This window comes from Mustela nigripes, chromosome 12 (assembly GCF_022355385.1).
Source record: "Mustela nigripes isolate SB6536 chromosome 12, MUSNIG.SB6536, whole genome shotgun sequence".
Classification (NCBI taxonomy): Eukaryota; Metazoa; Chordata; class Mammalia; order Carnivora; family Mustelidae; genus Mustela; species Mustela nigripes.
The window spans coordinates 153,645,702-153,662,173 of record NC_081568.1 but is presented as its reverse complement, the minus strand read 5'-3'; the positions used below and the strand labels follow the sequence as shown (position 1 = coordinate 153,662,173).

Here is a 16,472-nt window from a genome sequence, read left to right as displayed (position 1 = left end):
AGTATAATCTCTTCCAGTCCCGTCCATGTTGCTACAAAAGTTGGGTATTCATCCTTTCTGATGGAGGCATAATACTCCATAGTGTATATGGACCACATCTTCCTTATCCATTTGTCCGTTGAAGGGCATCTTGGTTCTTTCCACAGTTTGGCGACCGTGCCCATTGCTGCTATAAACATTGGAGTACAGATGCCCCTTCTTTTCACAACATCTGTATCTTTAGAGTAAATGCCCAGGAGTGCAATGACAGGGTCATAGGGAATTCTATTTTTAAGTTCTTGAGGAATCCCACCACCGTTCTCCTAAGAGTCTGCACCAACTTGTATTCCCACCAAGAGTGGAAGAGGGTTCCCCTTTCTCCACATCCCCTCCAACACATGTTGTTTCCTGTCTTGCTAATTTTGGCCATTTTAACTGGTGTAAGGTGATATCTCAATGTGGTTTTAATTTGAATCTCCCTGAGGGCTAGTGGTGATGAACATTTTTCCATGTGTCTGATAACCATTTGTATTTCTTCATTGGAGAAGTATCTGTTCATATCTTCTGCCCATCTTGTGATATGATTATCTGTTTTGTGTGTGTTGCGTTTGAGGAGTTCTTTATAGATCCTGGATATCAACCTTTTTTCTGTAGTGTCATTTGCAAATATCTTCTCCCATTCCATGGGTTGCCTTTTTTTTTTTTTGACTGTTTCCTTTGCTGTGCAGAAGCTTTTGATTTTGATGAAGTCCCAAAAGGTTATTTTCGTTTTTTTTTCCTTTGCCTTTGGGGACATATCTTGTAAGAAATTGCTGTGGTTGATATCAAAGAGATTACTGCCTGTGTTCTCCTCTAGGATTCTGATGGATTCCTGTCTCATGTTGAGGTCTTTAATCCATTTTGAGTTTATCTTTGTGGATGGTGTAAGAGAATGGTCGAGTTGCATTCTTGTACATATAGCTGTCCAGATTCCCCAGCATCATTTATTGAAGAGACTGTCTTTTTCCCACTGTATATTTTTTCCTGTTTTGTCGAAGATTATTTGCCCATAGAGTTGAGGGTCCATATCTGGGCTCTCTACTCCGTTCCACTGGTCTATGTGTCTGTTTTTATGCCAGTACCATGCTGTCTTGGTTATCATAGCTTTGGAGTAAAGCTTGAAATCAGGTAACATGATGCCCCAGTTTTATTTTTGTTTGTCAACATTTCCTTAGCGATTCAGGGTTTCTTCTGATTCCATACAAATTTTTGGATTATTTGCTCCAGCTCTCTGAAGAATACCAGTGGAATTTTGATTGGAATGACCTTAAAAGTATAGATTGCTCTAGGCAGTATAGATATCTTAAAATGTTTATTCTCCCGATCCAAAAGCATGGAATGGTCTTCTATCTCTTTGTGTCTTCTTCTATTTCTTTCATGAGTGTTCTGTAGTTCCACAAGTACAGATACTTTACCTCTTTGATTAGGTTCATTCCCAGGTATCTTATGGTTCTTGGTGTTATAGTAAGTGGAATCCATTCTCTAATTTCCTTTTCTGTATTTTCATTGTTAGTGTATAAGAAAGCCACTGATTTCTGAACATTGACTTCATATCCTGCCACATTACTGAATTGCTGTATGGTTTCTAGTAGTTTGGAGGTGGAGTCTTTTGGGTGTTCCATATAAAGAATCATGTCATCTGCGAAGAGAGAGATTTTGACTTCTTCATTGCCAATTTGGATATCTTTTATTTTTCTTTGTTGTCTGCTGTTGCTAGGACTTCTAATACTATGTTGAACAAGAGTGGTGGGAGTGGGCATCCTTGTCATGTTCCTGATCTCAATGGGAAGACTGCAAGCTTTTTCCCATTGAGGATGATATTTGCTGTGGGTCTTTCATAGATAGATTTGATGAAGTTCAGGAATGTTCCCTCTATCCCTATATTTTTAAGCGTTTTAATCAGGCACGGATGCTGGATTTTGTCAAAGGCTTTCTCTGGATCAATTGAGAGGACCATGTGTTTCTTCTTGCTTTTCTTATTAACTTGTTCTATCACATTGATTGATTTGCGAATGTTGAGCCATTTTTGTAGCACAGGAATGAATCCTACCTGGTCATGATGGGTAATCTTTTTAATGTGCTGTTGGATCCTGTTTTCTAGGATCCTGTTGAGAATCTTAGCATGCATATTCATCAGTGATACTGGTATGAAATTTACCTTTTTGGTAGGGTCTTTGCCTAGTTTGGGGATCAGGGTAATGTTGGCTTCATAGAAAGAGTCTGGATATTTTTTCTTCTGTTTTTATTTTTTCCAACAGCTTCAGGAGAATAGGTATTATTTCTTCTCTGAATGTTTGATAGAATTTCCCAGAGAATCTGTCTGGTCCTGGCCTCCGATTTTGTGGAAGGATTTTGATCACTGCTTCAATCTTGTTACTAGATATTGGTCTATTCAGGTTATCAGTTTCTTCCTGATTCAGTTTTGGAAGTTTATAGGTTTCCAGGAAGGCATCCATTTCTTTTAGGTTGCTCAATATTGGCATATAGCTGTTGGAAATAATTTCTGATGATTGTTTCTATATCCTTGGTGTTAGTTGTGATCTCTCGCCATAATTTTATTAATTTGGGTCATCTTTTTTTTTTTTTCTTTTACATTAGTTTGGCCAATGGTTTATCAATCTTACTGATTATTTGAAAGAACCAGCTTTTAGTTTCATTAATGTGCTCTGCTATATCTCTAGTTTCTAATTCATTGTTCTCTGCTGTAATTTTAAATATTTCCCTATTTATGCATGCGGTTCGTTTAATTTGGTGTGGAGAGAGTTGGTGTATTCGTGATTTTTCAATTTTTTTGAGGGAAGCTTGGATGGCTATGTATTTTCCCCTTAGGACCGCCTTTCCTGGATCACATAGGTTTGGGACCAAGATGTCTTCATACTCACCAGTTTCTGTCAATTGTTTAAGTTCTTCTTTGATTTCCTGGTTGATCAAAATTCTTGAGCAGGATGGTCTTTAACTCCCAAGTGTTTGAATTTCTTCCAAACTTTTTCTTGTGGTTGAGTTCCGGTTTCAAAGCATTGTAGTCTGATAATATGCAGGGAATAATCTCAATCTTTTGGGTATCAGTTAAGCCCTGATTTGTGACCAAGTATATGGTCTAATCTGAAGAAAGTTCCATTTGCTCGAGTAGAATGAGTATTTTGTTCTTGTTGTGTGGACTGTTCTGTATATACCTATGAGGTCCAATCACACAGCTTTTAATCAATGATCACAATTACTTATTTTGTTATGTGTTTATATATTTATTATTTTGTAATTTTTATTCAACTATAGTTAACACCAGTGTTTTGATAGTTGAAATTATTCCATATAGTGATTCAGACTTCGTTTCATTCTTAGTTCCCATCAAGATATGTGTACTCTTAATTTCTTACACCTATGTCACCCATCCCCCCAACCACCATTCCTCTATATCTATCATTTTTTTCCTCGACTTGTTTTTTTGTCTCACTTTTTCCTTTTTACCTTATTCATGTAACTTGTTTCTTAAATTTCACTTATTACTGAAATCACATGGTATTAGTCTTTCTCTGACTGAATTATATTGCTTAGACTCCTGCTTGCTTGCCTAATTGAATTATTCATTGTTGTTGTTGTTGTTGAGTCATGTACAATCTTTGTATATTACTGACAATAACCATTTTTCAGATATTTCATTTGCAATTACCTTCTTCTATTTAGTAGGCTTTTAGTTTACTTGATGGATTCCTTCATGTGCCACTTTGTATTTTGATATAATCCCAGTGCTTCACTTTTGCATTTGTTTCCTTTGCCTCAAGACATATCTAGAAAAATGTTACTGTGGCCAATATCCAAGAAGTTCCTGCTGATGCTTTCACTTAGGAATTTTATGATTTCAGACCCCATCAGAGTACAGGTGTTTCACCTCCATGGCTAAATTTATTCCTGTTATTATATGATTTTTGGTGCAATTTAAATGGGGTGATTTTCTTAATTTCTCTCTCTTCTGCTTTATCATTAGTGTATAGAAATACAATGTATTTTTGTGCTGTTATTTTGTTTCTTGCCAAATATCAGAATTTTTTTTTATCAGTTCTAGTGGCTTTTTGATGAAGTCCTTATGGATTTTAATATAGAGAATCATTTCCTTTGTAAAAGTACAGTTCCACTCCTTCCATATCAATTTGGATGTACTTTATTCCTTTTTCTTGTGTGGCTATGGCTAAGACTTCAAGTCCTATGTTGAGTAAAAGCACTGAGTGTGGACATCTTTGTTTCTTCCAGAACATAGGTGAAAAGCATTCATCCACTCTTCCCCCACTGGAGTATGATTTAGCTGTGTTTCTTATCAAATATGGCCTTCATTAGAAAGTGTTGCTTCCCTGAGACCTATTTTATTGAGGGTTTTTATCATGAATGGATGTTGTACTTTACCAAATGCTTTTGTGCATCTATTGAAATGATCACTTGTTTTTTATCTTTTCTCTTATTAATGTAATTCATACATTCATTGCTTTGAAACTATTGTCTGCCTTCCCCCCCAAAATCCAAGTTGATCATGGTGAATGTTATTAGGTTTTTTGGATGTGGATTTTTACAATTTGTTATGTTTTTTTGATACTAAGGTTTTATCAGATTTTAATTTACATTTATCTTCTCCCATTCCATATGTTGCCTTTTAGTTTTCTTTTTTATCTTTTATTTATATATTTTTAAAACATTTTTTAAATTTTTTTTTCAATTTATTTATTTTCAGAAAAACAGTGTTCATTATTTTTTCACCACATCCAGTGCTCCATGCAATCTGTGCCCTCTATAATACCCACCACCTGGTACCCCAACCTCCCACCCCCCGCCACTTCAAACCCCTCAGATTGTTTTTCAGAGTCTGTAGTCTCTCATGATTCACCTCCCCTTCCAATTTACCCCAACTCCCTTCTCCTCTCTAACACCCCTTGACCTCCATGATATTTGTTATGCTCCACAAATAAGTGAAACCATATGATAATTGACTCTCTCTGCTTGACTTTTTTCACTCAGCATAATCTCTTCCAGTCCCGTCCATGTTGCTACAAAAGTTGGGTATTCATACTTTCTGATGGAGGCATAATACTCCATAGTGTATATGGACCATATCTCCCTTATCCATTCGTCCGTTGAAGGGCATCTTGGTTCTTTCCATAGTTTGGCCACCGTGGCCATTGCTGCTATAAACATTGGGATAGAGATGGCCCTTCTTTTCAGGACATCTGTATCTTTGGGGTACATACCCAGGAGTGCAGTTGCCAGGTCATAGGGAAGTTCTATTTTTCTTTCTTTCTTTTTTTTTTTTTTTTTTTAAGATTTCATTTATTTACTTGTCAGAGAGAGAGAGTGAGCACATGCAGGTGAAGCAGAGGAAAGCAGGCTCTCCGATGAGCAAGGAGCCTGATGTGGGACTCGATCCCAGGACCCTGCGATCATGACCTGAGCTGAAGGCAGACACTTAACCCACTGAGCCACCCAGGTGTCCCGGGAAGTTCTATTTTTAATTTCTTGAGGAATCTCCACACTGTTCTCCAAAGAGGCTGCACCAACTTGCATTCCCACCAACAGTGGAAGAGGGTTCCCCTTTCTCCACATCGTCTCCAACACATGTTGTTTCCTGTCTTGCTAATTTTGGCCATTCTAACTGGTGTAAGGTAATATCTCAATGTGGTTTTAATTTGAATCTCCCTGAGGGCTAATGATGATGAACATTTTTTCATGTGTCTGATAGCCATTTGTATGTCTTTATTGGAGAAGTGTCTGTCCATATCTTCTGCCCATTTTTTTTTATATGATTGTCTGTTTTGTGTGTGTTGAGTTTGAGGAGTTCATTATAGATCCTGGATATCAACCTTTTCTCTGTACTTTCATTTGCAAATATCTTCTCCCATTCCGTGAACAAATAATCCTAAAATTTGTATGGAATCAGAAGAGACCCCGAATCGCTAAGGAAATGTTGAAAAACAAAAATAAAACTGGGGGCATCACGTTACCTGATTTCAAGCTTTACTACAAAGCTGTGATCACCAAGACAGCATGGTACTGGCATAAAAACAGACACACATCGACCAGTGGAACAGAGTAGAGAGCCCAGGTATGGACCCTCAACTCTATGGTCAAATAATCTTCGACAAAACAGGAAAAAATATACAGTGGAAAAAAGACAGTTTCTTCAATAAATGGTGCTGGGAAAACTGGGCAGCTATATGTAGAAGAATGACCATTCCCTTACACTGTACACAATGATAAACTCAAAATGGATAAAAGACTTCAATGTGAGACAGGAATCCATCAGAATCCTAGAGGAGAACATAGGCAGTAATCTCTTCCATATCAGCTACAGCAACTTCTTTCAAGATTTGTCTCCAAAGTCAAAGGAAACAAAGGCGAAGATGAACTTTTGGGACTTCATCAAAATCAAAAGCTTCTGCACAGCAAAGGAAACTGTCAGAAAACCAAAAGGCAACCCACGGAATGGGAGAAGATATTTGCAAATGACAGTAGTTTTCTTTTTTTTTAAGATTTTATTTATTCATTTGGTTGACAGAGATTAAAAGTAGGCAGAGAGACAGGCAGAGATAGAGGAGGAAGCAGGCTCCCTACTGAGCAGAGAGCCCGATGTGGGGCTTGATCCCAGGACCCTGAGATCCTGACCTGAGTCGAAGGCAGAAGCTTTAACACACTGGTGCCCCAAGCCTTTTAGTTTTCTTGATTTTTTTTCCTTTACTGTGCATAAATTTTGTTTTGATAAAGTCCCAAAGTTTATTTTTGCTTTTGTTTTCCTTGTTTTAGGAGGCATATCTAGTAAGAAGTTACTACTGCTAATGTCAAGGTGGTTACTCCCTGAGTTCTCCTCTAGAATTTTAATGGTTTCCTGTCTCACATCTATGTCTTTAATATATTTTGAATTTATTTTTGTATATGTTGCACAAAAGTCACCCAGTACCATTCTTTCTCATTTTGCTTTCCAGTTTTCCCGATACCATTGAAATGGTTTTCTTCTTTTTCCACTGGATATTATTTACTGCTTTGTGAAATACTATTTGAGCATATACTTATGGGTTCATCTCTGGGTTTGTTATTCTGTTCTATAGATCCATGTTTCTGTTTTTGTACCATTACCATACTCTGTTCTTCAGTATTGCTTTGCAATATAACTTGAATCTTGCAATTGTAATGCCTCCAGCTTTGATTTGATTTGATTTTAAAATTTGCTGTAGCTGTTTCATTTCTTTTGTAGTCCCACAAATCTTAAAGTTTCTTGATCTAGGTCTATGAAAAAAGTTACTGGTATTTTGATAGGGCTTGCCTTAAATGTATGGGTTGCTTTTGGTAGTTTAGACATTTTACTTTATTTTTCCAATCCATACTCATGGGATGTCTTTCCATTTCTTTGCATCATCTTTAATTTCTTTCATCAATATTGTGTGGTTCTCAGAGTATGACTTCAGCCTCTTTGGTTAAATTTGTTGTTGTTTTGTTTTGGCCGACCTGTCCTTCATGTCAGGTGTCTGCAGAGTCTCTACTTGCCTGATGTGGGCAGGTTTTGGTCTGAGACCTAGATTATGGGGAGTTTCAACTAGTTTGCTCTTATCTGCCTATAAAATGAAACCTGACACCAGTTGCACCAGCTCCAAGGTCCTGTAGAACTCTGTGGTGAAGATACATGATGTGGGCAGGGTTATTGTGTTAGTTTTCTGGGGAGGGGGCCACCATGATAGGACTGGGACAAGCATGAATGATGGACAGTCTCCCAGAGCACAGGGAGTGGGGCTTTGTGTAGGCAAGTTACATAGCAAGGATTGGGGTTGTGCTGCTTCCTACAAATCTCTCTGTTTATACTGGAACAGCAGTGGAGGAAATGGTACCAGCCAGGTCCTTTGCTCCCAGAGAAGTGTCTCCATGAGTGCTTCTACTCAGATATGCATTCTAAGAAAAATGAATAATCTTCCTTTTGTGTGCCCCAGGCATTCTTCAGATAATTGTTTCCATGCTGCTTCCCATGGGTTGTTTGCATGCCTTCTTTTCAGGAAGACTCCAATCTTCATCCCAACCAAGACCCCTGACCTTTAAAACTCCATGATATGAGATCCACTGGTTACAAGACTTCATGATATTCAGCCCTTCTTATATTATAAGCCAAAAGCCTTGGGAAACTTTATTCTTGTGAGTTACACTGTGCGCTCCTCTATCACCTTTCTCCATGATCACAGCTTCCTCTTCTCTTCAGCACCCACCATCCATTTCTCCACTAAACCATGACTCTGCAATTCCTTCCTTTTTCAATGAGGTCTTTCCTCTACTTTTAGTTGTGGAGTTTGGTCTCTCAGTATTCAAACCTATTTCTTGAGCATCTGAGATGATTTAATACTTATCTTGTGTTCGTGAGGCAAAGCAAAGGTAGGATCCTCCTACTCTATTGCCATCTTCCACTTTTGCTGTACTTTTCTGATCCTTCTATCCATTTTTCTTTCTTTCACAATTTTTTGGTTTTCTTTAGTGATATACTTAAATTTATTCCTCTTTATTTTTGGCATATATATTACTGGTTTTTGATATGTGGTTACTGTTTTGTTTATATATAACTTCATCTGCATATAGCAGTCTATATGAAGGTAAGATTGCTTAAGTTAATCCATTCTTTGCTCTCCTTCCATCCACCATGCTATAGTTTACATACTTCTCTTTTGTGAGTTCTTTGGCTGATTTTTTTTGAAATCTAATTATTTTTAGTGATTTGTGCTTCCTACTTATCTTACTCTTAATTATGGTCTCTCTATTCCATGCAATGAGTCTTTTCACATCTCTTGTAGGGTTGGTTTAGTGGTCATACATTCCTTTAAAATTTTATGTCTGGGAATTATTTATTTCTCCTTGTATTCCAAATGATATCCTTGGTGGATGAATATAGTATTTTAGGCCACATTTTTTTTTTTCCTTTCAGCACTGTGAATATATCCTATCATTTCCTTCTGGCCAGCATTCTTTTTCTGATTAAAAAGAAAATCAGCTGATAACTTGATAAGGTATCCCTTGTATGTCACTATTTTCTTTTTTCTCACTGCTTTGTAATTCTCTATTTATCACTATTTTGTACCTTTTTAATAGTTAGTGTCCTGGTATGGACTTTATTGAGTTGATTTTCTTAAAGCTTCTCTGGGTCTCCTGGATCTGAAATTATTTTTCCTTCCCCTTTTTAGGAAGTTGTCAGGTTTATTTCTTCAAATACATTTTATGTTCTCCTTTTCTCTATCTTCTCCTTCTGAGATCCCTATACACAGATATTATTGCACTTGATGGTATTAGTGAGTTCCCCAAGTCTATTCTCATTCTGTATTATTTTTTTCTTATCTTCTCAGCTTGATTACTCTGTATTATTTTGTCCTCCAGTTTACGGATTCATTCTGTTTTCCCTTGCTTGTTGTTTAATCTACCTAGTACATTTCAAATTTCAGTTATTATGCTCTTCATCTCTAACTAGTTCTCTTTTTTTTTTCTGTTTTGTATCTCTTTGTTAAGTGTCTACTGAATTCCTCTACTTTTCTGGTAAAATCCCATGAGTATCTTTATGCTCATTACTTTATATTCCTTATTACTTTTAATGTTTTTTATTTATTATTTCTCTATCTATCTATCTATTTATTTACTTTGACAAAGGCATAATAAGAGAGGGAACACAAGCATGGGGAGTGGAAGGAGATGAACAGGCTTCCCATGGAGCAGAGAGCCTGATGCCTGGATCAACCCCAGAGCCCCAAGATCATGATTTGAACTGAAAGTGGACAAAATGACTGAACCACTCAGGCACCCTTAGATTCCTTATTAGGCATGTTGCTTACCTTTGTTTCATTTTATTCTCTTGCTGTCTCTGTTCTGGTTTTTAGTTGTGTTATATATATTTGTCTCATTCTGTCTAACTCTCTGTGGCTGCTCCTCTGTGTTAAGAAAGCCATCTAGGTCTCCTGTTTTTAAAAGTAGTGGTCTTATGAACAAGAGGTCTTGTAATGTCCTGTAGTGCAGTGATCCCTGTTCACAAGTGCCTGGTGCTTCAAGTGTGTCTCCTGTGTGTCTATGTTATATGCATCTGATGTTGTGGCTGAGCTACATTTTTTTCAGTTCAGTTTTCAGCAGTGGCTCTATTTCCTTTTGTAGACACTGATTTGTTCCACTATTGTTAGTGTCTAAGAGTGAGCCCTCCTTGGGCTTGAAATGAGATATACCAAATATTTTACAGAGATGCAGTAACACCAAACTGCAGGGCACTTTCCTTGCATTGTCCCCTGAGAAGCTTTCACCAGTGGGTGGGCACAGTAGTCAAACCAACTATATACAACCATACTTCTATGAGGAATGAATCCAACTAGCATGTGTCATTTTCTTTTCCTTTCCCTAGGGCAGGAGTTACTTTAGAGTTGTGATGGCACCTGTCATGGTTGCTTAGCACAGCCAGGCTTGTGGCAACACTATGGATGGACTCCAGCCTAGAATATATTATAGGAGACAATAGATTCACAGATTGTGTGGGACAAATGTTTGGTGTTGGCAAGCATTGTGTTTAGATCCTCTATAAGAGGGGACCACCAGCTGGAGAGAGATAGCCCAGGAAAGGTGGAGAAGGAAGATACACAGAGTGCATGTAGGGGCATTGCAGCAGTGTTAGGAATTCAGGTAGAAGATGAAAAATCTGATTTCCTGTATAAGATTTTTTTTTTCTGGGTGTGGGTTAAGGAAATGACAACTTCAACATTTTTTTTTATTATTATTACTGTTGTTGCTGTTGTTGTTCTTGTTTGGTTGTTTTGTGTGTGTGTGTGTGTGTGTGTGTGTGTGTGTGTGTGTTTCCTGGAGAAATCTCCCAAGGATATCTGATCCTTCAGAACATGCTTTAAGATGATTAAATTAATATATCTTCCATATGCTACAAGTGTTTTGCAGACTATTTCTTCTGTGCTGTATCTTTTTATGTATCTGTTGTGCTGTCTCTTCAAGGGCTGAGAATTAGCTTCTTCTCACACTACTTGCTCTCCCAGAGCTAACCCCACTGTATTTTAATGTTCCATGTTTACGTCCTGCTGGTTGTTGAGAACTCACAAAATATAGATCTTTTAGTTTTCAGAGTCAAATGTTATGGGGGATTTGTGTTCCCTGTGTGGCCTGCCCAGTGTATGGGCCTTTTTCTCTCCCTTCTCAGTGTCATGAGTGTTCCTAACTCACACAGAGAGTCTTGTAGGACTGATCAGCTCCCAAAAGCATCTTTGCTCCTCCTTCTTTATTTGATGTGGTCTTTTCTCTACAGTTAGTTGTGGGGTTTGTTCTGGCAATATTTGGGACATTTTCTGGACTATTTAAACTGATGCAAGTGTTCTCTAATTATATCCAGGGGGACAAGTGAGCTTAGGGTCCTCCTACTCCACCATTTTTCCTGAAATCCTCAATTACTAATTTTGAAGAAAAAAAAAAAAAAAAAAAAAAACTCAAGTTCTATTTCAATAGGGAGGTGTAGAAAGACTCTGAACACACCTCCTCCCATCCAAATCAAAACTACACCCATATAAAGAACAATTCCTACTGAATAACTGATGACTGAGTGAATAGCATCTACACTTCAAAAAATAGAAAGACCACATACAAAATGAAAAGGGAGATGGAGTCTTGAAAATAAAAGGACCCGCCTACCCCACGAATGTTGTGAAGCACAGTGGGTCGGGATAGTGCTAAGGGACCTTGAACAGATTTGTATGTCCTGAGGAACAGGAAAAAAAAAACAAAAAAAACAAAACAACAACAACAACAAAAAAAACACACACAACTTAAAAGTACAAACAAAATGTAAAGTGATTTGGAGCCATAAAGGAAATGATTGTGAAAGAATTATTGAAATTTTTTCAGTCTAGAAAGGTGCTTTTATTAAAGAATAGGTTCAGGACCCATGGGCAAAAATAGTTACACTTGTGATTGTGAGAATTGACTGATTATATATATTTGTTAGTTTGACTTAAAGATAAGTAAGTCTCTAAGGAACTTGTGTGTGTTCAAAGTGAGAATTACAAGGCCTTGGAGGTCTGGCTATTGTCAAGACAAGGTTACCCTTCACTATGTAATGAATACCTAAAGGAAATAAAATCCATACATTGAAGAATACACTATTATGACTATTATATCATTATTCACAATATATAAGATGTGAACAACCTAAGAAAAAAGGAATGCATATAGGAAATACGGAATATATAAGAGCCCTGAAAAAGGTAATTCTTCCATTTGTAACAATATATAAGATACTGGAGGACATTATGCTAAGTGAATAAGCCACATACAGAAATACAAACCATGTCCAGTTACACTGGGGAGTGGTATATAAAATGGTCAAACTTATGGAAGCAGAAAGTTAAATGACAGTTGTCAATGGCTGATGGGAAAGGGAAATATGGAAAGATTGGGGTCAAAGACTAAAATCTCCATTATGCAAGGTGAATAAGTTCTGAAGATTTCATGTACAGGAATGTGAATATTGTTAATGATACATACTGTATTACACACTTGAAATTTTCCATTAGAAATATTTTATTTATTATTTATGATTTATTTGTTAGAGAGGGAGAAAGCATGTGTGTGAGAGTGGCGGGGAGGGAGAGATGGACGGGAGAGGGAATCTTAAACAGGCACCATACCCAGTTCACAGTCCAATGCCAAGACTTGATCTTCAAACCCTTGATCTTCAAGACTTAATCATTACCTGAGCCAAAATCAAGAGTCTGTCATTTAACCAATTGAGCCACCCAGGCACCCCATTTTTTTAAAAAAATACAAGTTTTTGTCGCTCTCGGCCCGCAAGAACGACCCGCAGACGAGGTGAGTGGCAAGCTTCTTTTATTACTTCTTTTATGGCGGCCCCCCGAACCAAGCATTTATTTACAGCAGTATATATTCACGTGTGTACGCCCCCCTTCCTGCCCAATCAGAATGCCGTGCATGCAGTGTCCTCGTGCGCTCTTATGTAACCGTGCAGGATTCTTTTGTTCTCTAGCAGTGATCATGCATATATCTCTTGGCTTCTAGTGCTGTTCACGCGCCGGCCATGAGCGCGCCTACATCCTCCTAAACCAATCACTCTCAGTTCCTCTATCTTCAGGCACTCCCGTCTACGTGACTCCTTGCATCTGCTGGATGGCTCTCCACAGTTTTAAAAAAGATAAACCAATTTGTATATTTTGAAATGTATATTTTTTTAATTAAATTTATTTATTTTCAGCATAACAGTATTCATTATTTTTTCACCACACCCAGTGCTCCATGCAATCCATGCCCCCTATAATACCCATGAAATGTGTATTTCTTATATGTCCATCACAGAGATAGACTATGAAAAAAAAATACTGAGAAATCTTGATTTAACAGGACTCCTGTTTCAACACAAAGTTTAGAAAACATTAACAACCTTGTTTTCAGAGGAGCCCATCAGATGATTTTTGAGCTGTGAATGGTGTGAGTCATAAAAATCATTCTTAGGGGGCACCTGGGTGGCTCAGTGGTTTAAAGCCTCTGCCTTCAGCTCAGATCATGATCCCTGGGTCCTGGGATCAAGCCCCGCATTGGGTTCTCTGCTCAGCAGGGAGCCTGCTTCCCTCCCTCTTTCTATGCCTGCCTCTCTGCCTACTTGTGATCTCTGTCAAATAAATAAATAAAATCTTTTAAAAATCATTCTTAGGCACAAGATGGATATTGATTTTGGTTGTGAAGTCTCCAGACATCATTGTGCCAGCATTTCTGGAGAGTCTGAAAGAGTCTTTCACCCTTTTAAATATAATTTTTGGCTTAAGTTTTTTTATTTTTTTTTAAGATTTTATTTGTTTATTTGACAGACAGAGATCACAAATGGGCAGAGAGGCAGGCAGAAAGTGGGTGGGGAAGCAGGATCCTGTTGAGCAGAGAGCCTGATGTGGGGCTTGATTCCAGGACTCTGGAATCATGACCTGAGCCGAAGGCAGAGGCTTTAACCCACTGAGCCACCTAGGTGTATCTTGGCTTAAGTTTTGCTGAATTTACTTGTGTTAAGAGATCACATCAATCACTGAACAGTCAAGAAATCTCTAAAAGCTCACTTAGTTTTAGTATTAAGAAATCCAAATTCATAGTATATCTTCTAACATGTGGCTCTTCTATTTGGGGGGGATACCATTTTTTCCCCAATTCTAATATAGCAGGTATCCATTATTGTAATGCTTTAGCTAATATAGGCTTTCTTACATGTTTATTCTACCTTCCTTATTCACATCTTACCTCATAAAATAAAGAGTATAGTAGAGTTATTCTATAAACAGTGATGACCATTCATCCATCATGTTCAAGTGTAGTGCTAAGCTAATAATATGCACTCAACAGTATGCAAATCCCATGAATACTTTTAGAAAATTTTTCTCATTCTCCCATAGTTCATTTTGCATCTCCCCAATAATAATTTTTTTTTATCTTGATAATGTAGATCTGTGATAAACTGCTATTGTAGGACTTGTCGAGTTACATCCAGGGCCCTGTTCTTAAAATATATAAACTTATATTTCCTTTTTAATGGTATGAAAACATCTAATTCTATGCAGACCTCTTTTGCTAATCTCTATGTCTATCATTTCTGAAAAATAGGAAAGCAAAAAATCACTATTCACTAAGTACGAACTATAATAGAAATCAAACCAAAATAAACCTGATTATGTCATAACATATATTGTTCTTTCCCCCTATTTTATTTGGAGTTATTCTAAGCATATTAGAACTTATTATAATGAATAATACCATCAAGTTGGAATTTTTTCATTATCATTTCAGCTAATTAATAAAATCTTATTGCATGCAAATCAAGGCAAAGTATATCCTACTCACATTTATTGAAAAATTACCAGAAAGAAAACAAAAACAGTGATTGAATATATAAAGTACTTTGCCAAATCTCAATTATTTAAATTTTCTAGATTAATGTAATCCCTGTCTTCAACCCTGGAATGAAATTGTTATTAATGAATGTCAAAGGTGAAACTGATGTACTACTAAGGCCACCAGAATAATGAGAACTTTGTCTACATTTCTACAGAGCAGAACTTTTGAATCACTCTTCTTGGGCCCCTATCACCTCCTTGTTTCTCAGGTTGTAGATTATGGGGTTGAGTAATGGAGTCAGGATCGTGTAGAAGACAGCCAGGACCTTGTCCTGTGTCAGAGATCAGAAGGATCTTGGACATAGATAAGTGTAAACAAAGGGTGCATAGTAGAAAGTTACCACAGTGAGGTGGCTGCTGCAGATAGAATAGGACTTCTTTCTCCCTTCTGCTGAGAGCATGTGGCAGATTGCAAGGAAAACACCACCATAGGAACATTCAATGCTAATGAAAGGAAATTCAAGGAAGAAGGTGGTACTCAGAAACCCTGTGTACTCATAGACCCAGGTGTCCAGGAAAGCCAGAGTCAACATCACAAGGAATATCACAAAAGAAATGGTTGATGGATCTGGAACTATAATAAGGGATTCTGAAGGCATATAAAGTGTGGGCACAGGAGTTGAGTGAAACCATGATCCAAGATCCTGTTATCATCAGCACACACACTCTTGTGCTCATACAGATAGGATAGTGAAGAGGAAAGCAAATAGCCACATAATGATCATAAGCCATAGAGGCCAATATTAATCCTTCTTCACTAGCTAAAGTCAAAAAGAAGAAGCTCTGAACCCCGTACCCAGTGAATGAGATATACTTGTTTCCAAAGACATAATTGAAAGTCATTTTGGGGACAACAGTGGAGATGTAGCTCAGGTCCATGAGGGACAGCTAAGTAGAAAATACATGGGGGTTGCCTGGGTGGCTCAGTGGGTTATGCCTCTGCCTTTGACTCAACTCATGATCTCGGGGTCCTGGGATGGAGCCCTGCATCCTGCTCTCTGCTCAGCAGAGAGCTTTCTTCACCCGTCGCTCTCTGCCTGCCTCTCTGTCTACTTATGATCTCTCTCTCTGTCAAATAAATAAATAAAATCTTAAAAACAAATACATGGGTGTGTGGAGATGGGTGTCCAGTAGGATGAGGATGATCATGGACAGTTTGGCAAACAGAGAAAATAAGGAATAAGTACACTGAAAACGAAAAGAAACAGGCCAATTCTTGAATATGAAACAACCCTAATGATAGGAAATCAGTTAATGTTTGGTTGCAATTGTCCATTTTCTATTGCTTTTCCTGAATAAAGAGAAAAAAAGCATCTGTAGTAAATAAAGAAATGTGATGTTTTTATCACTTTTTTCAAGTTATTATAGTCCATTTATGAAGTTTTCATAAAATACCTAGTTCCTTAAAGATATAGTCAACGTTTCTTATTTTGAGAAATAAGTTATGTTGTTTCTCAAAGTCACAAGTTGAGGAAGTAAGCATTTGCATTCAATATCTATTACATAGAATCAATGACGTAAAAAAAGAAAACAAAA

At 37.4% G+C, this 16,472-nt stretch overlaps 1 pseudogene; it reads right to left on the bottom strand.

Moving 5' to 3' along the window:
- Positions 1–15,077: 15,077 nt before the first annotated feature.
- On the bottom strand, positions 15,078–16,212 carry LOC132028086 (olfactory receptor 2L5-like; annotated as a pseudogene).
- Between the last annotated feature and the right edge of the window lie 260 nt (positions 16,213–16,472).